This window comes from Symphalangus syndactylus, chromosome 6 (assembly GCF_028878055.3).
Source record: "Symphalangus syndactylus isolate Jambi chromosome 6, NHGRI_mSymSyn1-v2.1_pri, whole genome shotgun sequence".
NCBI lineage: Eukaryota > Metazoa > Chordata > Mammalia > Primates > Hylobatidae > Symphalangus > Symphalangus syndactylus.
In genome coordinates, this window is record NC_072428.2 from 65,374,434 (window position 1) to 65,397,241 (window position 22,808).

General features: G+C 37.3%; 1 protein-coding gene and 1 long non-coding RNA gene across 10 annotated transcripts in view; one reads left to right on the forward strand and one right to left on the reverse strand.

The window, feature by feature from the left end:
• DLG2 (discs large MAGUK scaffold protein 2) overlaps positions 1-22,808 on the reverse strand; it is a 2,194,174-nt gene that overhangs the window by 1,125,755 nt on the left and 1,045,611 nt on the right. The gene's annotated exons all lie outside the window — the stretch shown is intronic.
• On the forward strand, positions 8,394-14,967 carry LOC129483872 (uncharacterized). Its single transcript, XR_008658320.2, has 2 exons — positions 8,394-9,044; positions 14,744-14,967. It is a non-coding gene; the product is annotated as an uncharacterized lncRNA (long non-coding RNA).

A 22,808-nucleotide genomic window follows, 5' to 3' on the forward strand; every position in this document is an offset into this window, starting at 1 on the left:
TTATAACAACTCTTTGAGGTAAATACTTCCATTCTCATTTTACATGGAGAGAACTGAGGCTCTGAGTCATTAAGTGGATTCTAGATTTAAATCCACATATTTTAAAATCTGATGTTGTAGATTACAAAAATGATTACAATTCTTTATAGTATTTTCTATTAAGAGGTGGTGTCTATTATCTATCTTTTGAAAATGGCCTGGCTAATGACTTGCTTTGGCCAATGGAATGCAGCAGAAGTGATGTTGTAGTAGCTTGAGCCTACACTTCAAGAAGCCTTGCTTCTTCTCTCCTTCTTGGGACGGAGACATGTAAATGAGTCTGGGCTAGACTCCTGGAGAACAAGACAATATGTGGAGCAGAGATGAGCTATCTTACTGAGATACTTTAGGCCCACAGGCTTTAAGCTGAGATCAACCAAGCCTGGCCTAGATAAGCAGAATCCATCCAACTAAGCCTGACCTAAATCCTGCCTTTTACAACGCTGGGAGAGGCAAATTCACCAGGGGCCCTAAAAGATTCTATATGTTCTTCTGGAATATGCAAAGAAGGTGACACCCTGACCATACCTTGCCTGGGCCATTTCTCAAGGTTGTATCTGTAGTAAGCAACTTGAGGAATGAGGTAATATTATTCCCCTCCAAGACAAAAAAATAAAACAAAAACAAAACAAAACAAAAAAACAGGCTTGCTTTGTAAAAAATAAAGTAAATTCCCCAATCTCAGTGTTCCATGGCTGTCATGCAAAACTACTGCCTGTGCAGCATCCATCTGGGTTCCTCTGTGTTTCCTCCATGGGATTCGGGAACCAAGAGAAACCTACACCAACATACTGACTAATGTTCATGCTGCTTTCCATGTCATAGTTAACGAAGTTCTTTGTTTCTGACCCAGGAGTATTGTGTCTTCTGCCAAAAATCTAAGAAATAGTACAAGCTAACTCTTTAGCCTACAAATACAATGAAATTTACTTGACATATATTTGTGAGTAAACAAATGGTTGTTGTTAATAAGCCACTGGATTTTTAGTGGGTAGCAATACACAACTGTTAAAAATGCCTGCAGTCTAACTTCTCTGCTAGTGGTATTCAACATGTGGTAAGTGATTTACAAATGTGTGAGATAATTTTAGGAGCTAAGTAAATTTTTTTCATTTAATTTTTACTATTACTAAAATGTTAACTATTTTTAGTTATCTATTAAGTAGCAAGTGATATCAATTTTCCATTTACAACACTTATAAAATTAAACTAAAAAGTGAATTAATCTAAAGGAAAGCATTAATGATAATTCAAAGTGTTATTTTTATAATGCAAAGACTACGATGACAGAACATAAATGACCGATTATTAGGAATCACTGTATACATCCATATTGCTTCTTATTGAAATAAATAGGATACCAAAAAGGATGCAAGGTTAACATTAAGGTAGGCTGGCAGATCCTGAATGATGCTATACTTCAGATACTGCTGAGAAAAAAAAGTTATCCTACCTTAAACCACATACATTTATGATAGTCTTTCTCAAATACCACCATTCAGGTAAAGAACTAAATGCTATTGGAAATATAAGCATTCTCTTGGAATAGGAAAAATATGTTTAAAATAAAAACAAATATTCAATTTCTATTAAATCAGAGGAAAACCAGATGTCATGGGGAGGAAAAGCTGTCCATGACTCTGGGTGTTATTATGACACTGCCCATTTCTCCTAGCATTTCTTCATAGTAAAAATGTTAGTCCATAACAATCATTCATCTTCATGCTCCAGACTGGCAAACTCTGAGTCATGCACAAAACTTATGAATAACTGAGAAGAACTATGAAGACTTCTTAAAGACAGCTGTGTTGAGAGATTCATAGAATATGTTAGCCTGAAAGGTACTTAACTATTCAACAAACTCCTTTATTTCACAGAAAGGAAGTAAGGACTAGGGAGGGGCAAAACTTGTTCAGAATCACACAGCAAATCAGTAGTGAGAGAACTAGACTCCAGATGTCCTATCTTGCCATTCAGCTTTCTTCCATGATTCAGTGTTCCCACTCCTCCAGGTGGTTCACTGGGTGAAACAGAGTATCTGACAGAGACGTAAACAGACTGGGATTCAGGAAAAGGCAGGTACCATTCCAGAAACTGCTTTTCCTCAGCAAAGAGAAGAGAAAGGTCTCTATACTCTTACTGTTACAGAGTTTATATCTTGAAAATAAGATATTACAGGATGTTATATACAAGATGTTACAGGGCCCGTATTATTCCCCTAAACTAATATTTCTCTTAAGCAGAAAAAAAAAACCAAACTTCTTAAACAATAATGCTAAACCAACACATTAATGTCAATGTTTACCTGTTTACTCTCTTCCTTTTTGGACAAGGCTTTAGCTATACATGTTCTAAATTTCACTATTTGGGATCTTGATACCAATTAGACTTTCACATTTTGTAGAAAATTAAAGAACCAAGCTAAAGCTCCTTAAAATCTTTGCCTGCGCTTTGAATGTTGTCTATAATGATCTTAGACACATGTTAACACTCATAAATCCATCTAGAAGAAAATTCAGATTAGCACATACTTTACTATGCCTGCTATCACAGTGAAGATACAGAGGTCCATAGCATTCCACATTTTCTGACCACTGGTCATCATCTCCGTGTGCTCTTGGCACCTCAATTATAGAATATCCTACCATTCTTTCTTAAAAGGTGCTCTTGCTCCTTTGTTGCCTATCTCAGTGACTGGAACCACCATCTCCACACTTGCCCAAGCCAGAGACCTGGGCATTATCTGACTTTTCCCATTGCTTGTTTTTCTGCCATTAATCAGCATCTACCCAGCCAACTGGGTAGATGCAAGTTTATCCAACTATACCCTGTCAATATGTCTTTGAGATCATCCCTCCTCACACTGACTCTGTCTATAAAACTTCCCTGGCTAGAAGCATCGTCATCTCTCTGCTAATGTACTGATATACTCCTATGATTGGCTGCCCTGCTCTAAGTTGGGTTCCTTTGAGATCCATTTTATCTCACTGCCACTAAAATTAGCTAATTGAACTAACCAGATCTTATCACTGGCTTTGTAAACACCTTCAGTGTCCCATACATTCAGGATAAAAATCTGAGCTCCTTAGCAGTCCTTACAAACCTCTCTGAGATCTTACCTGTCTCCACATTTCTAGCTTAATCTTCTGTAACTCTCTATTTTCCTAATATTATATTACTTATAGTTCCTCCTGATTGTGCATGCCTCCCCCACACTCCCCATGGAGCATTCACACATTGTCCACCCCTCCCTCAATTGTTCTTTTCTTAGTTACCTCCTATTTATCAAACTTAGTTCCAACATGGATCCTTCTAGGCAGCTTGGTATTATTCTTCCGTTCCCAGGCTGGGTAAAGTGGAATGAGTCCTCTCATTTGATTCTGTACAAAGTTCCCTTGTAGCACGTTTCATGTTAAATGTACCTTTTAAGAAAATTTTGTGTGTACATAGTATATATATTTATGGGGTACATGCGATATTTTTGATACAATCATGCAATGCATAATAATCACATCATAGTAAATGGGGTATCTAACATCTGAAGTATTTATCCTTTGTGTTACAAACAATCCAATTGTACTCTTTTCATTATTTTAAAATGTACAATTATTAATGACTATAGTCACTGTTGTCCTATCAAATACTATATATTCATCAGTGTTTAAGTGCCTCTCTCACAAACTGTAGCCTTCTTGAGACTTAAGATTATTTCTGTCAGTCCACATCTAGTATAGTATTTCTCAACTCTAGCTTAACAGTGGAATCACTGGGAAATTAAAAAACTACATCCCAATGCTCAAGCTTCACTCTAACCTGACTAGATTCTCAGAGGTAGAGCAAGACATGCACCTTGCCTAAGACTTTGAACCTGGCTGTTTCCCCTTCCTGAAAATCTCTTTTCCATATGACTCACTCCCCTTTCTTTAAGTCTTTGTTTCAGATGTCGCTTTTTCAAAGAGGTCTACTCTAGTCACTCTAGTTAAACTTATTAGCACCTTTCCTGTAAGCTTTCCAATCCTTTAATTAATAGCATATATCATTCTGCTATGTAATACAATTCACTTTTTCAATATAGTTATTGTTTACTGTCTGCCTCCCCAAATGCAGAAATAATCTATTTTGTTTGCTAATATAGCATTAATGCCTGCCACATAATAGGTGTTTATCTATCTTTCTACCTATCTATATCTATTTATCAATCTTTCTCTAAAAAGAATGAATCAATTATATTTATAATCTGTTTTTAGCAGAAACAGATGTTTATGAAGTCCTGAAAGCCTGCAGAAGTGAAGCTGATTAATTATGCTTCTAGGAATCAGAAAACGCTTCACTGAGGAGATGATGATCAAGCTGAGCCTTGAAGGATTTTCTAGACAGAGAAAGAGGGTAAGTTATTGAAATAAAGTGTCTAGGTAAGCACCAAGCTCAAAGTACAACAAATTGCAGTCACTTAATAAGGTCCTGTTAACACCAAAAGACAATTCATGCAGAGGGAACAGCAAGTGCACAAAAATGAGAAAAGGCATAAACTCTTTGGGATGGGTGAGGTGTGCAAGTAACGAGGATAAAGGTTGAATTGATCATTTTTGGCTATATTAATTTGTTTATTAGGTAGTTTATTTCTGCAAATGACACAAAGAATCTACGTGGATTTTTAGTATCTTAATTCTTGTAGATTTCACTACAATATTAAAAACTGTTAGAGCCGCTTACTATCATTGATATACTTATGGCCCATATTTTCTTATTAGTTTTCATATATACTTTGTGATATGGTTTGGCTGTGTCTCCATCCAAATCTCAACTTGAATTTTATCTCCCAGAATTCCAGTGTGGTGTGGGAGGGACCCAGGGGGAGGTAATTGAATCATGGGGCCAGTCTTTCCCGTGCTATTCTGTGATAGTGAGTAAGTCTCAAGAAATCTGATGGGTTTATCAGGGGTTTTGGCTTTTGCTTCTTTCTCATTTTTCTCTTGCTGCTGACATGTAAGAAGTGCCTTTCACCTCCTGCCATGATTCTGAAGCCTTCCCAGCCATGTGGAATGGTATGCCCAATTAAACCTCTTTTTGTTCCCAGTTTGGGGTATGTCTTTATCAGAAGTGTGAAAATGAACTAATATGGTAACTTGGTAAGAGAAGTGGGATGTTGCTGAAAAGATACCCAAAAATGTGTAAGTGACTTTGGAGCTGACTAACAGGCAGAGGTCAGAACAGTTTGGAGGGCTCAGAAGAAGACAGGAAAATGCGGGAAAGTTTGGAACTTCCTGGAGACTTGTTGAATGGCTTTGCCCAAAATGCTGATAGATATATAGACAATAAGGTCCCGGGTGAGATGGTCTCAATGGAGATGAGGAACTTGTCTGGAACTGGAGTAAAGGTAACTGTTGTTATGTTTTAGCAGAGACTGGCAGCATTTTGCTCCTGCCCTAGAGACTTGTGGAACTTTGAACTTGAGAGAGATGATTTAGGGTATCTGACGGAAAAAAAATTTTAAGCAGCAAAGCATTCAAAAGTTGATTTGAGTGTTGTTAAAAGCATTCCATGTGAAACGGAGCATAAAAGAGGGTGGAAGCCCCAAGTCTTGGAAGCTTCCCTATGGTGTTGAGCCTGCAGGTGCACAGATGTCAAGAATTGAAGTTTCAGAACCTCTACCTAGACTTCAGAAGATGTATGGAAATGCCTGGATGTCCAGGCAAAATTTTGCTGCATGGGGGAGGCCCTCATAGAGAACCTCTGCTAGGGTGGTATGAAAGGGAAATGTGGGGTCAGACCCCCCACACAAAGTCTCTACTGGGGCACTAGCTAGTGGAGCTGTGCAAAGAGGGCCACCGTCCTCCAGACCCCAGAATCATAGATCCACCAACAGCTTGCACTGTGTACCTGAAAAAGCTTCAGACACTCAATGCCAGCTGTGAAAGCAGCCAGGATGGTGGCTGTACCCTGCAAAGCCACAGAGGCGGAGCTGCCCAAGACCATGGGAACCCATCTCTTGCATTAGTGTGACCTGGAAGTGAGACCTGGAGTCAAAGGAGATCATTTTGGAGTTTTAAAATTTGACTGCCCCACTGGATTTTGGATTTGCATGGCCCTGTAACCCCTTTGTTTTGGCCAATTTATCTCATTTGGAATGGCTGTATTTACCCAATATCTGCAACGCCACTGTGTCTAGGAAGTAACTAGCTTGCTTTTGACTTTAAAGGCTCATAGGCAGAAGGGACTTGCCTTGTCTCAAATGAGACTTTACACTGTGGACTTTTGGGTTAAGGCTGAAACAAATTGAGACTTTGGGGAACTGCCAGGAAGCCATGACTGGTTTTGGAATGTGAGGACATGAGATTTTGAGGGGCCAGGGGTAGAATTATACGGCTTGGCTGTAACCCCACCCAAATCTCAAATTGAATTTTATCTCCCAGAATTCCCACATGTTGTGGGAGGCACCCAGGGGGAGGTAATTGAATCATGGTGGCCGGTCTTTCCCAAGCTATTCTTGTGACAGTGAATAAGTCTCATGAAATCTGATGGGTTTATCAGGGATTTCCGCTTTTACGTCTTTCCCATTTTTCTCTTGCCACTGCCATTTAAGAAGTGCCTTTCACCTCCCGCCATGATTCTGAGGCCTCCTCAGCCATGTGGAACTATAAGTCCAATTAAACCTCTTTTTGTTCAAAGTTTTGGGTATATCTTTATCAGCAGCATGAAAAATGAACTAACACACCTTGCATTATTCATGTTTATGTGTGGGTGTGTTTGTGTGTGTGTGTGTGTGTGTGTGTGTCTTTCTTTTCTACACAACTAATCCTAACCTTTGGTAGTATAAAAAGGGTTCCATGATTTTTCTTTTGTAAAAATATAGTTTTTCAATAAGACCTTAGCCAATTGCACTTTTATTTAAAACTCAATAATACACAGTGCCAAAAGTTTATGGTTTCCTGTGAGAAGCAGTATAAAAACTATTGTGGTTTTTGCTGAAGAGGAAAGAAAAACTTTCAATAGTTCTATTGCTAAACTATAATGAAAGATTAGTAGTAATTAATCATGCAATGAAAAGAGGGGAGGGAGAACATTTCAAGAACAGAATATATGTGCAAGGGCCCAGAAGCATGAGAAAGTATGACCAGTGTGAGGATGTTAAGTATATGTTGCTATAATATGGTAAGAATATGGGGAGATTGGCAAGGTGAATCTGTGGGATATGGATATGACACTTAAGTCGCTTCAGTGATAAAGATTATGATATGCTGAGGAGTTTGGAGTACATCATAAAGTATTGGGCAGCCATAAATTAGGGAAGTATTCAGGAAGTAGGTAGAACAGACCAGTTAAGTGGATTCCTATAAGAATAATTGAGGCAGGGATGATAAAGGGCTAAATTAAAGCAATGTTAATGCAGACAGAGAATAACAGATGGAGGCATACTTGACAGTACTCGGTGGCTGGTGGAATGTGGGGGCTGATGGAGAATGAGATGTCTGGGATAACTCCCAAATTTCTGGTTTGAGCAGCTGAGTGCCTGGAAGGTGCCACTCACCATGAAAGTGAGTATAAGAGAAGGAGAGAAAAGATGATGAGCAAGTTTTGTGCATGTAAAGTTTGAGATCCTGTAGAATATGTCTTGTTGGCAGACTTCTAGAAATCAGGGGGAGGAACTGGGCTACTGATTTAAATGAGGAAGTAGCATGAGCACTTTCAATCCTCACTAATCGATTAAAGTGTGTATTTCCAAATGGAATATACCAAGGGTTTGCAGTAATATGCTGTGGGTTTCATCAAGCCTCAGACATTTTCCTGGATCATAAATAATGCTTAAGATATGGAGAAAATGTATATTAAAACAAATATAAATAATCTAAGGCCTGGACTAAAAAATTTGCATGGATTTTTAAGATAAAACCCGTCTCCAAACAAATTGCTAACTCTTTGACTTGTACTTACAGTCTTAATCTCAAACTACATTACCTCTTACACACACTACATTAGCTCTTGAGACATGCGTCCGCCCTCATCTGTCTTTGGTCCTTTGGTGGAAACATTTAAACAAGACTGCATTAAAGCAGTTCACAGGCTCTGTGTGATTTGGGTCCCAGTGAGCAGCCCATTCAAGAGGTCAACCTATAAGAATTCAACACACCTTCTAGCTGCGAGTAAAAGGCAGCAAGCTGCTGCTGTACTCTCTCATTCAGCTCTGTCTCCTCGTATTTTGAAAGACTGAAAGAATCCCCGTTGAAACACTAAAATGTGGAAAGGAACAGCAAGCTATTTGGACATTATAGTTCCTTTGGCATGAATATAGTATTTTGGTTTCAATTTCATCCTTACCCTATGCAAGATAAATCATTCACTTCAATTCACTTTAGGAGTTGCCTGCTAAGGGGTCAGATGCTTCTTTTATATTCAGTTGTTACCTGCTGCCTGCAAAATACACACAATAAAGTATAAAAAATTCCTTTTATCATCAGGTAGTCTAAATGTAAAGAATACTCAGAATACTGTGTTCAACTAATAGAGTTTCAGTAGCAGAGAGGGTATTTTCAGAAGTGCTAACATCAGTTCATGAAAGATCTTCTGTTGAGAGAAGCATGAAAAAGCCATTCTGTCTTTGCACAAAATGACTCCAGTATTTGTGGTTAAACAGCTGCTCTCCCTTTTTTTATGGTGGAACTCATTATTTTATTTCCTTTTACAAATATTTGACGAATTGAAGAACCACGTAGGCAAACAATAATTATGGGTTCAGTAGTCTTTTTTCAGTTAGGAATTTTCCTTTACTGACCTATGATATAAATTATGACATGAACACAAAAGACATTCCATCTTTGGAAGTCTGGTGGAGTTGGTTTTTCTCTCTCTCATTTTCCTCATTCCAGCCAGGCCTTTCTTAGTAAAGGAAAATCTTATCACCATATACTATATTTATTTCCTCTATAAACCATTCTTGTGATTATTCCTCCAGCATTACGACTATATAATATAGATGTTCATTTTCCCTAAAGGAGCATGGAAAGAGGGTAAGAGTCAATTTAAAGAAATTATTGGGCACAAACTATGGGACAACTCTGCTAAGCTATTTCTCAAATTTAATTTAACTTTAAAAATATGATGGACGTTACTATTCCAACTTTATAATGTCTCTCATGCAAAATCTATGCTGAATTTCAAGAAAAATCTGAGTATTAATTATTTTTAAAAGTTAATTTAACACCTGTAATTCCAGCACTTTGGGAGGCTGAGGTGGGCGGATCACAAGATCAAGAGATCAAGACCATCCTGGCCAACACGGTGAAAACCCATCTCTACTAAAAATACAAAAATTAGCCAGGCATGGTGGCATGTGCTTGTAGTCCCAGCTACTTGGGAGGCTGAAGCAGGAGAATTGCTTGAACCCAGGAGGCAGAGGTTGCAGTAAGCCAAGATTGTGTCATTGCACTCTAGCCTGGTGACACAGTGAGACTTGGTCTCAAAAACAAAACAAAACAAAAAAAAGAAAGAAAGAAAAGAAAAAAGCTAATCTAGCCATCTTTTAAGGGAAAACTGTTTTAAAAATATCAACGTTGATTTAGTGCTCATATTCCCAAATAAAGAAATTAGAGCTCTCAGTTAAAGTAACTGGGACCTACTAGAAAGTGGCAGGACTATGATTTAAATTCAGGCCTGTCAGACAAGAAAGAAAGGCTAGCAAGATAAAGTTAGGTGAGATGAACTATAGCTTTAAATTCTATCTGAAAAGCTGAATTTGATTGAATAAATATTTGAAAACCAGGATAAGTTCTTGAGTAGAAAGGCAAGGTAATAAAAATTATACTTTAGAAAGATTCATTAAGTTTATCAGGGACTTGAATTGCAGGGATCAAAATTATACAAATCTTGAAGGTGGCAAATATATATATATATTTTTTAACTTAAAATATATATGTATTGTACTACTAAAAAGTCCTAACTACTACAGCGTTAGGACTATATATATATATTTTTAGGGAAAACTCTTTTAAGTTAAAATACATATATATGTATATATTTTAAGTTAAAATACATATATATTTTTAAGTTAAAAAATATATATTATGTATATGCATATATACATATACATATAAATACATACATATATCATATACATACATACATATATATAAAATACATATATACATGTATTTTAAGTTAAAAGTCAATGTTTTCCAAAATAATAATACTATAATTAACGAAGTATAACCATAATTACGTGGTGGCAATAAATTATTGGCCAGTTATAGACATAAAATTATATATATTTGTATATATTAACATCTATAGCTCTATCTATATGTCTATCAATGAATCACAGCAGCAAAAAACTGAGGAGTGACTTTACAACCTTCCTACTAAAGACTATTTCATAAATTATGAGACTAGATGTCCTGTTCAAATAAGGTCAAGATGAACAAAAAGAGTCTTGAATGGGAATGGCAGAAAGAGGGATTTAGACTGGACACAATCTTATCCTGGCAGATTAGTACAGGTGTTGTAGTAAGTAGTTCAGCTAAGGGTCAGGTGTCTTCCTGATTCTATTTCATCTTTCCTAAAGGAGCTGCCTAATATCAGATGCTGTCAAGAGTAAGAAATGTCAATTTCATGGTTTTGCTTATGCTGACCCAATAAAAGAAAGTAATGAGAACTTCAAGCTTCCTTTTGAGGTCTGTTCTAACCTGATGATTTTGTCATTTTTACGCTTCGTTTCATCAGTGAAATACTCAGAATGGTGGCAGATCCTATCAATGACAGTTCAGTGGTCCCAGATCTTTCAATTCCAACTAAGATAAGATTGTTCTTAAGTGTATCTGAAAGCAGCATGGCCGATCTGCTTTACATGGCAGCATATGAATATAAGCATTTGCTTCTAATTCCACCCACCACTGCTCCCTCTCCCTGTTGCTTTTAAAAGCATCTGCTATCACAGACGCAGAAGACATGAACAACTGCTTTGTTTGAAAGAGCTGCATTTCATGTCTGTAATCTCTTTAAAGTAAAACTCAAGTCCACTTTCAGGTAACTCCAGTGAAATGAAGAGAGGAATTCTTACAAGGTCCATTTTTGTTTTAAGGGTTAAGTATGAAAGAAAAACTTGCTACCTTAATAAACCCTAATGTTATGGTTTTTGACTATATGTTTGATGTATGCAAAAGAATACACGTATTATAAGGGAAAGTCTTGAAGCACAGTAATGAAATTAACATGAACGTTAAAACCTGAATGATAAATATTCTTGTATGGGTTCTGCTTCATTCTTGTATCTCTATATCTCTTATGATTTAACAACTCTCCTAAATTTTTTAGCACTCCTTTTTTCATTTTATGGTTTTAGTATATGTATACAAATCTACCTCAAAATATTAATATATTGTTTAAATGTGCTTGTTTTTGACCTTCATAAAAGTGTTATCATATTATATATCATTTTCCTTGACTTGCTTAACATTATGATTCCATTCGATTTTATGTCTCAAAGATTCATTCATGTTTATTTTTAATGCTATATATTATTGTATTAGGTGAATATTCCATAAATTATATTTTTATTCTCCTGTTGATATAAATTTGTATTGTGTTCACATCATGTTTTACTTTTTCCTTTTAGAAACAAAGCTACTATGGGCAATGGACATTTACAATAATTTCTATATGGTATATATATCTAGGAGTAAAATTGCTAAGTCATAATGTTCAGCTTTATAAAATAATGTCAATTTGTTTTCTAAAATAGCTATACCCACCAGCAGTATAAAAGAAACAACCTCAATAACATTTCACAGTATCAGGCTTCCTAATTTTATACCTATATAATTAAGTATAAAATGGTATCGGGCTTAATTTGGATTCCTTTCTTATATGTGAGGTCTGGCATTTTGTTATACTATACATGTATTCACTATTTGTTTACCTTTTCTTTTGAAATGTTTGATGATGTCTGTTGAACATTTTTCTGTTGTATTATTTATTTTTATTTTTATTGACCTGCAAGAGTTCTTCATACATTCATAGCTCAATATAATCTCAGCTATCTTGGATCAAGTGATCCTCCAGCCTCAGGTTCCCAAGTAACTGTGACTACAGACGGGTGTCACCATGCCTGGCTAATTTTTTATTTTTTTATTTTTTTGTAGAGATGGGTTCCTGCTATGTTGTCCAGGCTAGTCTCAAACTCCTGGCCTCAAGCAATCTTCCTGCCTCGGCCTCCCAAAGTGCTGGGATTACAAGCCTGAGCCGCTGTACCTGGCCCAGCATTCCTTTAATGTAGTTGAGTTCAACATCTTTCAATTATTGGTTCATGATTTTTTAAAGATACACTTCCTAATGACAGAGTCATAATAATATTATGCTATATTTTTCCTAAAATGTTTAATATTTTGCCTTTTTATGTATTTAATCAAAAGTTTGTTCATTTTTATGTATGTGAGATAGGAATTAATTTAATTTTCCGTATTATATATAATTGTCCCAGCACTATTTAATTAACTCATTAAATCCTCATATATGAGGTAGGTACTATTAGGATTACTTTTTTAATAATAAGGAAATTGAGGCATGAATAGGTTAGTAAATTGGCTCTAGAACTGGTGAACTTACCTTCTGTTTCAAGGTCCTTTTGTTTGTTTAGTCGATATGCTTATCTAATCCTGAAACCACACTGTTTTAGTATAATTGATATCTGTTAGGTCATGTACCCCCACCTGACTCTTCTTCTTGGGAGTATCATGGGTATTCCTTACCCTTTGCTCTTCTCATGTACATTTTCATCAGGTTGTCCAGCTCCTCAGAAAGTCCTGTTAAGATTTTTGCAGGAATTGCATTGAATCTACAGATCAGTTTGGAAGGAATATCTTTATCATACTGAATATTTATATCCATGACCACAGCACGCCATTGTATTTAAGTCTTCTTTGGTAAATTTCAATAAATGTTTATACATCCTTTTTTGCATATATTTAGTTTGATTAACTCCTATATAACTTATTTTGTTGCTGTTGTTTTATTTGTATTTCACATGGAGATGGTCCTCCATACTACTAGAAATAGCAGTGCCTTGTTTAAATCTTCTGTAACTTTAGTAATTTTTTAACTCTTGGCGTTAAAAGATATCTTATAGGGTTAACGCTGTGGGCTTACACCTGTAATCCTAACACTTTGGGAGGCTGAGGTGGGTGAATCACTTGAGGCCAAGAGTTTGAGACCATCCGGGCAACATGGTGAAACCCTGTCTCTACTAAAAATACCAGGGATGATGGTGCATACCTGTAATCCCAGCTACTTGGGTGGCTGAGGCAGGAGAATCGCTTGAACCTGGGAAGTGGAGGTTGCAGTGAGCCAAGATCGTACCACTGCACTGCAGCATGGGTGACAGTGAGATTCTGACTCAAAAAAAAAAAAGTATTTTGTAATTCGTTGTTCATTGTGATGGTGGATTTATTACTTTCTCTATGTGTTCTGTTTCTGTTTATATACATTAAGGATATTTTATTAAATACGCATAAATTTACAATGTACATTTATGGAATAAGCATGTTATGATTATATCATGATCTTCAACTCTAATGGTCTATTTTGTCTTGACGTTGATTTTGCCTGATATTTATAAGCTACCTCAGCTTTATTTTATTTAGCATTTGCCTAGTACATATTTGTTCCATTTGTTAACTTTCAAACTTTTTGAGTCTTTATATTTTAGGCTCATGTATCGTCGTTTCTCAGCCTTTTGGCTAAGATCAAGTAAGTGTAGGCTTGTGTCTCATCAAATGGCACATTAGGTGGACTTTAAAAACCATTTAAATGTCAATTTTCATCTTTTAACTGGAAAGTTTAATCTATATTTGTATAAGTATTGTTATATTTGAATTTTTTTGTTTTTGTCATACACTTTTGCTTTATATTCGTTATTGACTTTTTTGATTGATTAGAATTTTTTATATATTACATTTTATTCCCCGACTAATTTGACATTTATACACTATTTCTAATCTTTTAATGGTTACCTCTTAAATTTTGTCATACATTCATATCTTAATAAAATGTAAAGTTTATTTATTTATTTTTTTTTATTTTTATTTTTTGAGATGGAGTCTCGCTGTCTCCCAGGCTGGAGTTCAGTGGCGCAATCTCGGCTCACTGCAAGCTCCGCCTGCTGGGTTCACGCCATTCTCCTGCCTCAGCCTCCCGAGTAGCTGGGACTACAGGTGCCCACCACCACACCCGGCCATAAAATATAAAGTTTATTACTATCTTAACCAATGCTTTGCCATCTCCATCCTCCAAAAAAGTACAAAGACTTGAAATCTGATTACTCCTGTGATAATACAGTAATCTTATCTTTGGTTTCCCACCTTGATGGGTTTTCAAAGCTTATCAGTAAAGTCAGAGAACTCAATCGCTTTTTTTGCAGACACTTGAATCATTTTCTTCAAGGGAACTTTAAACTCCTAATATTTTATTGTTCACTGCTCCCTAGTCTAGTTTAGGTCACTGTTTTTTATGGGAGAGTGTAAGAAGTACATATCCAGGTGACAACTTTTTGTCTGTGCAATTTGAGAGGAAAAATCCCTTTCAGCTATTGTGATTAGAACTTGTGTTACAGAGCAAGAAAATCCCAAATTTATTTTCTTTGGCTTATGTGTTCTGGTTTTAACTGAGAAAAGATCTGAGTCTTTCTGCCACTGATTATGTTCATTTCTCTCCCTAATAGGTATTTTGTGGGAGAACTTCTGATGAGAAGAAGTTACTCAAGACTGCTCTCATTCCATCATTATACCTGACATCTCTGTTACACATTCCCATGACCCCTGAGCCAAAATTTATAGGAACATACCACTTCATATATCCCTAGAAGTCACATTATATTAAACATTTAACAATGTATAAGTTATGAAGTTTGAAAAATGACAAGAAAGTGAGTAAATTTTATTTATTTATTATCTTTTTTTACTATTAAAACAGTAAATCAAGCTTCATGATGTATGTAGCCTACTATATAAATGTTTTTTTGTCATGACTTTTTTTCTCATGAACGTTTATTTTCACAAACAAAATAATATATTTATTCTTGACAAGATTTAGATGTGTTTTTCTGGTTTTTAAAAACACAGTTCTGGCATTTAAATGTCCCCAGTACATCTGATAGCAGACTTGCTCCAAGCTCCCAATATCACTGAGTGGGCAGGTTTATTCCTTGGTCAGATTCACTCCTGCGGTGATCAGCAAAATACTCCTAGAATTTGGCTTTCACTCCCATGAATCTAAAGAACTCCATGAAAACCATGTTCATTATATTATGCAGTCCTTGCTATTTAGCTCTATTCTTACTGGTTTTAAAAAAATAATCAATTGCATTTTTGTAAAGAAATTGGTATTATTTTTCTCAGGAGCCCCACTGCTTCATGCCTCCTTACAGCTCACCTGAACCATGGTGATCATAACTGGATTTGGCTTCCAATCACTCTTCTTTTCAGTGCACTTCCTATTATGATAGCATCACTCCTCTGCTTAACAAACCCAAACATTTTAGGATGACCTACATAGTGGTGTGCTTTGTGAATGCCATGACCCCAGCATCATTCCTCTTCATTCCTCCCACACACACTGTTCCAGGCTCATCAAATTTATTGACATTCCCTAAATATGCCTCACTATTCTGCCTCTCTATTCAACTAACATTTACTGAGCACCTACTATGTGCCAAACACTGGAGATACAGAGAATAAGAAGATGCAGTTTCACTCCTCAATCCATGCTATCTCCCGTGTTTAGAATAACCCTCTAGCAACTCCTACTAATCTTCCAAAACCTACTCACACATCATCTTCTTTTCAGCCCCAGCCCCAACCACCTCATTTGCACAATGAGTCATCATTCTTTTGTATTCTTAGTGTTTCTATGATGGTGGCAAGAGAATTAGAACTTGGGTTTGCATTACTAAATTTTTTCTTACTCCCCAATTCCAAACAGGTAGCTATGATTTATCCCTTGCCTCTGGATTCTGACAAGGCTCAGGACACACTCAACCTGAGTTTACAGACTCTGAAGCTCTTTTGTCAGAGGCATTTGAACCAGAGCAACTCCATTTTAAATACGGGCTGGGTAAAATGAGGCTAAGACCTGCTGGGCTGCATTCCCAGTAAGTTAAAGCATTCTAAGTCACAGGATAAGATAGGAGATTGGCACAAGATATAGGTCATAAAGACCTTGCTGATAAGACAGGTTGCAATAAAGAAGCCGGCCAAAACCCATCAAAACGAAGATGGTAAACTTTTTCTAGAATGTTTAAAAAAAAAAAAAAACATAAAAAATGGGCAACTAGCAGCCTTTGGGGCTGCTTTGTCTGTGAAGCAGCCATTCTTTTATTCTTCTACTTTCTTAATAAACTTGCTTTTACTTTACTCTATGGACTCGCCCTGAATTCTTTCTTGCCTGAGATCCAAGAACCCTCTCTTGGGATCTGGATTGGGACCGCTTTCTGGTAACATCTTTCTGGCAACCACAGAAGGGGCAATAGTGAAGAAACTCCTGACCCAAAGACTAACTTCGGGTAAGTGGTGGGGTCTGGTAACACTTTCAAAGTACTATTCTAGGTATCCTGACTTTGGAGAGGGAGTGGAGAGGTTGTGGCTGCTGGGTTGAAGGTAAAGAAGAAAGAGAGACTGTCTTTGAGATGCTGGAAAGTGAGCAGGGGAGGCTGAAGGAGCTTGAGATGAAAATAAAGGTCTGTGGGTCTGGAGAGATGGCAAATCTGGAGAAATATTTGGGAGTTGCCTGTGGAGAAGTCAAAACCTAGAGAATGGGATTCTCGGCTTTGCTAATGATTTCTACACCCTAAGTGTATCAGAAAAGCAAGAAGGCATGAGACCATGGAGATTTAAGCAATGCACTTCTGTCTCCATGAAAATCAGCGTAAGGTATTGATCAGTCACTCTAGAAGCTCACTCCTATGAAAAGTCATTATTGTGAAAAATGCTGACAACTTTTCACAGTACTAGGGGTGGGAGGAGGAGAACAAATCCCTTATAACTAGAAGTCTAGAATTCTCCTAGAGAATATTGAGGGTTAAACATAAAAAATGAAATTTTAAAAAATGTGATACTTATTGCAAACCTAATTTTTTGTCTTAAGAGTCTTATCAATTAACACATTCTTCTATTATAACATGCATCAATATGTTCTATAATTATATATTTACCTGTCCCTCTGTTTGCCAGAAGTTTTGAGGACAGGGGTCATGTCTTAATCATCTCGGTCACCTCAGGCTATGGCACAAGATTTTTCATACTGGAAGAACTCAATGTTTATTAGACAATTGTCCCAAATGACCAAATATAAATGGAAATAAATTACCAAGATGGAATTTATTTTAAAACTCATTTCTTACATTTCACTTGAGGTGTTTCCTCATACTTCCATACACATGTGCAAGGCAAATATTGCAGTCTTTTCTAACTGGAGTGTACCACCTATGTTTAATATTTGTATAGAGTCAAAGTTCTACTAAGCATGGATATGCACTTTGGAAATGTTCATCTTTAAATATTATCTGAGAAAACGGGAAATAACATGACATGCCAACTTGTATAATCAATGTCCTACCCTGTTGGAAGGGCAATGGTAAGCATCTAGGTTTGCATTTACACTTGCTGTCACACATAACAATCACTGTAGGGCAAATAGTAATTCGTGTGTAATGAACAGTGTCCAATTGGGATCAGCTCCTGAATTACCATTTAAATGTTGTAATGGCAGAACACTTGCCACAATTATTGCTGCTCAGCAAGCCCCAAGAGATCCCATTCTTCTCCAAAGTCTTAGGATAGTTAGCACATTTCTTTCTTAGTGTTCTTAAACTGTTGGTTATGCTTGGCATGTTTTTTCTCCCAAGTAAATAAGCTCTGAGATTAGGAGACATAACTTTAGCTTTTAAAATTCCTGACAGCGCCTTCATGCTTTGTAATAGAATAGGCAGGCACTCAATAAACACACAATTGTTAATTAATCTGACAGTATCTAGAGTAACAAAATTGTAAATTACATCTCGTAAATATTTACTTTCTATCTTCTGGGAATGAGAGATAATGGCTTGTAGGGGAAAATAGAAAATAAAGATCTAATTCCAAACACTATGATTTAAGTCAATGGTAAAGTGCTATAGTCTAACATATGAAGGTGTTCCTTACCTTCATATTGCTGTTGCATTTACTCAATAGATGCTGCAACCCTCTCTACCTAACAGATGCTCTGGACTATATAGCTGTGAATAACGCAGAAGTTCACCTCTCATAGAGCATGCAAACTTTTGAAGGAGGATATTGATATACTGATTAACCAAATAACAACAGAAATTTAAAGCCTATGATGGGCGATGGGGCACATCTATGAGATCTGGGCCTGTTCCTAAGAGGTGCAAATTGGGAAGAAAATGATGGGACAAATCAAAAATGCAAATTGGATTATGCAGCTCTCTGATTCAAAGACTGCTATACTTCCTTATTTCTCTCACAGTAGAGTCCACCTTACTTAGTGCCACACAAAAGTTTCCCGTACGAAGGTCCTCCTCCAATGGTATCTTTCATCCTCTGCTCCCTCCTATTAGTAGCTCTGATGTATTGCTGCAATTACCTTAACGACCATGCTGTCATACTCCATGCTGTTGTCATGTTCATACTCCTGCCTCCACCCCAAAGTTTTGTTATAAACACTGCTATATATGTGTCTGTGTGTGTGTGTGTGTGTGTGTGTGTGCGTGTGTGTGTGTGTGTCTTTCTCTACTACATAAGATTGATCAGGGAAAATCCAAAAGACCATGCCTTGTTTTTTCTGTTTTTTTTTATTGTTGTTGTTGTTGTTTTTCCCTCAACACTAAGAAAGAAAGAACTAAGAGTCAGGCGCAGTGGCTCATGCCTGTAATCCCAGGACTTTGGGAGGCAGAGGTGAGAGGATCACTTGAGGTCAGGAGTTTGAGACCAACCTGGTCAACATGAGAAAACCCTGTTTCTACTAAATATACAAAAATTTTCTGGTGGCAAATACCTGTAATCTCATCTACTGGGGAGGCTGAGGAAGGAGAATCGCTTTAACCCGGGAGGTGGAGGTTGCAGTGAGTTAAGATCATGCCACTGCACTCTAGCCTAGGCAACAGAGCAAGACTCCATCTCAAAAAAATTAAAAATAATAAAAACAATAATAATAAAGAAAGAACTAACAGCTTGAGGCACTGGGCAATGATTCCCAACTTTGCTACACTTAGAATTACCTGGGAAGAATTTACAACTCCTGATACCCAGTTTGCATCTGCAGTCAAATCAGAATCTCTGTGGGGGTAGGACCCAAGGAGCAGGGATTTTATTATTTTTAAAACTTATTTTTTTGGAGACAGTCTTGCTCTGTCACCCAGGCTGAAGTGCAGTGGCATGAGCTTGGCTCACTGCAACCTCTGCTCCCTGGGTTCAAGCCATACTCTCACCTCAGCCTCCTGAGTAGCTGGGACCATAGGCATGAGCCATCACGCCAGGTTGATTTTTGTATTTTTTGTAGAGATGGGGTCTTGTCATGTTGCCCAGGCTGGTCTTGAACTCCTGGGCTCAAACAATCTGCCCCTACCTCCGCCTCCCAAAGTGCTGAGATTACAGGAGTGAACCACGGCACCCGGCCAAGGTGGCAGGAATTTTAGAGCTCACCGGTTGGTCACTAAGTGTAATCAAGACTCAGATCCATTGATTTAAGGGTTCAATTACTTATGGGGACATTTGTGAGTATGGTTTAAGGTATATGATGTGGGCAATAAGCCAGAACTCACTGAATTAAAGTATGAGCAATGAGAAAGCCAAAAGAAACAAGTGTTAGACCAGTAGTATGCTACTCTCTTGAGAGTCTAGGTAATACCATTCAGGACACAGGCATGGGCAAAGACTTCATGACTAAAACACCAAAAGCAATGGCAACAAAAACCAAAATTGACAAATGGGATCTAATTAAACCAAAGAGCTTCTACACAGCGAAAGAAACTATCATCAGAGTGAACAGGCAAACTACAGAATGGGAGAAAATTTTTGCAATCTATCCATCTGACAAAGGGCTAATATCCAGAATCTACAAGGAACTTAAACAAATTTATAAGAAAAAAAGAAACAATCCCATCAAAAAGTGGGCAAAGGATATGAACAGACACTTCTCGAAAGAGGACATTTATGTGGCCCACAAACATGAAAAAAAGCTCATCATCACTGGTCATTAGAGAAATGCAAATCAAAACCACAATGAGATACCATCTCACAACAGTTAGAATAGCGATTATTAAAAGTCAGGAAACAGGCCAGGTGTGGTGTCTCACGCCTGTAATCTCAGCACTTTGGGAGGCCAAGGCAGGTGGATCACGAGGTCAGGAGAGAAAGACCATTCTGGTTAACGCAGTGAAACCCTGTCTCTACTAAAAATACAAAAAAAAAAAAAAAAAAAACAGTTGGGCATGGTGGTGGGCACCTGTAGCCCCAGCTCCTTCGGAGGGTGAGGCAGGAGAATCACTTGAACCTGGGAGGTGGAGGTTGCAGTGAGCCAAGATCGCACCACTGCACTCTAGCCTGGGCAACAGAGAGAGCCTCCATCTCCAAAAAAAAAAAAAAAAGTCCAGAAACAACAGATGCTGGAGAGGATGTGGAGAAATAGGGACACTTTTACACTGTTGGTGGCAGTGTAAATTAGTTCAAACATTGTGGAAGACAGAGTGGTGATTCTTCAAGGATCTAGAACCAGAAATACCATTTGACCCAGCAATCCCATTACTGGGTATATACCCAAAGGATTACAAATCATTCTACTATAAAGACACAGGCACACGTATGTATACTGCAGCACTGTTCACAACAGCAAAGACTTGGGACCAACCCAAATGCACCTCAGTGATAGACTGGAAAAAGAAAATGGGTGCATATACACCATGGAATACTATGTAGCCATATAAAAGGATGAGTTTATGTCCTTTGCAGGGACATGGATGAAACTGGAAATCATCATTCTCAGCAAACTAACACAGGACTAGAAAACCAAACACCACATGTTCTCATTCATAAGTGTCAGCTGAACAATGAGAACACATGGACACAGGGAGGGGAACATCACACACCAGGGCCTGTTGGGGGTTGGGAGGCTAGGGGAGTGATAGCATTAGGAGAAATACCTAATGTAGATGACGGGTTGATGGCTGCAGCAAACCACCATGGCACGAGTATATCTATGTAACAAGCCTGCAGGTTCTGCACATGTATCCCAGAACTTAAAGTATTATAATTTAAAAAAAGAAAAAAAAAAGAGATTCTCTCTATGGCCAATTTTGTTAGGAAACATGCCCCATCTTTGACAGCATTAGCATATTGAAGACTGAGCAATTATTCAACAAAGAAACCTGTTTAACATTACCTAATTGAATATTTTCTAAATTTATTTGACTTCAGAACACTACTTTTCCCATCTAACGCCTATTAGTTTTCCCAAGAAATGCCAATACATTTTTTTTTAATTTCAAGAAATTACATGAGAATGGCAGTGCAAGTAATCATGTAGCTTAGAGGAAGGAAAGAATGGTTGAGAGAAGACTTTATATCCTTAGAATAGGAAATAATTGGTCACATTTGTAGAATGAAAAGAATGAAACATAGGGGAGGGAGGAATTGAAGATGCCGTAACAAGCAATGATCCGATTTCTTTAGCCCTGGTAAGAAACGCACAGTTAAACTGTGGGTGGATTTTCTTTTCTCAAGCCTCTCTTCTCCATTGATAACCTCACACAGTCCAGAAGACAAGAGAACATGGACTGGCATTCTAATGTAACATTCATTCATGCCTCAACATTTATTGAGCATCTTCTATGTGTCTCGTCTAGACACATAGAGGTGACTATTCCATTTGGAACGCCAGCAAAGGCCTCACCCAAAAAATGAAACTTAAATTGGTATTTCAAAAGTGAGTGGAGAATTTACTAGGAAGAAGAAGAAGAATATGAAAGACAGAAGAAAGCATGAGAAAACAACATGAAAGGACAAAGTAGCAGTCCAAAAAACTGTGACTGAAATACGGATGGGACTGGTAGAACATGAGGCTGGAAAATTAGACTAGCCCACATATATACAAAAACTTTAAATGGCATGCACAACAAACAGTTTGGGATTTATGAGGTATAAAATAGGAAAAGACATGCTATATTTGTCTTACAGAAAAATCACTTTGACAGCAGTGTGAGTGATAAACTGGAGACCTGCCACAGAGGGACTAGTTTAGAGCCTATTGCAATTATGGAACTGTTGCAGGTTTCCATGGATACAACTGGGTATAAAGTATTATTTAGTAACAGAGCCTGAAACATCATGTGATCATTACTGGTTTAAAGCAAACCCCCTACCTTAGGATTTGGGCACCTTTCCAAAATATAAACTCAGCATTTATGTCAACTGCTGCTATGAAAGTTATTTGGGATCATGTAGATGACCCTTCATGCAAAAAGTAGATCACAAAATGTAGGTCGTTGAAAAAATTACGGCAGCACTTTGTAGAATGGAGATTTAAGATGATACTCATTTTAGATTTATTTTGGGGGTCTCATACCTATCTTGAATATATAGTTATGATAGAAAAAGTTCTATTTCTGAAGCATAGTGGTGTGATCGCTGTTCATTGTAACCTCCACCTCCCAGGCTCACTCAATCCTCCTACCTCTGCCTCCAGAGTAACTGGGACTAAAGGTGCATGCCACTATGCTGGGCTAATTTTTGTATTAT